The following is a 1,759-nucleotide window of genomic DNA, read 5'->3' on the forward strand; positions in this document are numbered from 1 at the left end:
CCTCCCTCCTTGCCTCCATCCTTGCTTTCCTTCCTTCCTTTCTCCCTCCCTACCTCCCTTCCTTCTTTCCTTTCATTACTGTTGCCTAAAAAACAGACTACCGCTGTCATTTAATAGACAGGGCCATGAATGTTGTGTACTGAAGAAATCATCCCCTTTGACACAGCTAAGACAGTGAATTCCTAGTAGGACAATCCACTATTTTACAGGTTAAGACTCAGGGTTCCAAGTCGGTCATTTGGCTTACACTGATCCATATCACATGGCCTTTATATGGTATAGGTATATTGACAGTTAATTGAGCAGCCTGAGTGAGCACCATGAAACAGCTAGGAGGAGGGCATGACCTGGAGACAGAAATGGAAACTAGGCTCAGGAAGAGATGCCTGGATCCAACAGGTGACAGCACACAGGAGCTAGACGGAAACTGGGACTCTGCTGAAATGGACTCTGAGTTATTATTATTATCTTAAATCAGGATTGCTTTGAGATAAACAAAGGAATCAGTAGATAGATTGCCACTGTAGGACTTCTTCCACACCATATATGATTGTACATGAATTTTTTTCAGTTAGCTTTTTGAAGAATCCCTCAAAAAGGGAAATATGGACTTTGTTTTTAACATATTAGCTTTGTGACTTTAGATGAATCAGTCTGTTTCCTTGAGCTAAGTTCCTCATCTGGAACAGGAGAGATTAATGAACGTTTACCTTGCAAAGATGCTATGAAGCGATGTGAAGAGTATCCCTCTACCCCCAGACAGTGAATATCAGGGACCCGGCTGTCATATAGTGGTCCTGCTCTAATGCCTGCCATTAGCAGAGGCTCTGACCACAGTGTCTGTATTTTTTCTCTCCTTACTGAGTTTCTTCATAGGTAACATAGAAAGTGATTTTTCTTGATTGTCAATGACAGTTCTTCCAGGTGAATCATGCTATGAAATCTCCAGAGAGTTTGTCTCACAGAATTAGAAAGTCAAGTAGTGGTTACAGAGCCTGAGGAGAGTTTGGAAGAAGGGTGGAGAGAGTTTAGAAGGAGAGAGGACAGTAAACAGGACAGGGCTGAGACTGGGCAGCATGACTTCGCTCATGCTCTGTAGCACAGCAAGCTGACTCTGGTTGACAAGACATATTTGAATATTTAAAAACAGCTAAGGCCTATTTTTGAGGTATACAGAGTTGACTTCCCATTACTCTGGACACCATTACACACTGCACATGTGTAGTGGTTTATTTCCTGCTACATTAAACTCTGTATTTTGGGAGGAGCTAATGTGGGAGGAGGAAGAAGGAAGAGGAGGAGCTAGAGAAAGGAAGTGGAGAGAGACAGGAGTGGGTGTACGCTTGTCTCCAGTAGTCTAAGGTAGTTATAATATCTAGGTTAGGTATTGGGTAACACCTTTAATTGTGTGGACTTCTTGTTATTAGATCATTACCAAATATATAATATTGGATAATCTTTAAACATTAGGGTCTCATTTCTACTGGGTACCACGTGGATGCCAGGATGGTCTGGGCTCAGCCCAGCCTTGTAGAGACAGTGTGGGAGATAGGCAGAGCCATCTCCCACACTGGCGTCTTGTGGGTGCCAGGGCTGGTGTTTCTGGCTGGCTGTTTCTAGCTGTGCTGCATCTGTGGCCTCTGGCTGCTTCCTGCTGTGGAGCACTTGGCTTTAGGCCTTGGACCTCAGTGGCTTGAGCTAGGCAGAGCCGCTGCTGCTTAGATGGTCAGCCTACGCAGCCCCTTTTATTAAATATTAA

This window comes from Grammomys surdaster, unplaced genomic scaffold (assembly GCF_004785775.1).
Source record: "Grammomys surdaster isolate TR1022 unplaced genomic scaffold, NIH_TR_1.0 280464, whole genome shotgun sequence".
Taxonomy (NCBI): Eukaryota; Metazoa; Chordata; class Mammalia; order Rodentia; family Muridae; genus Grammomys; species Grammomys surdaster.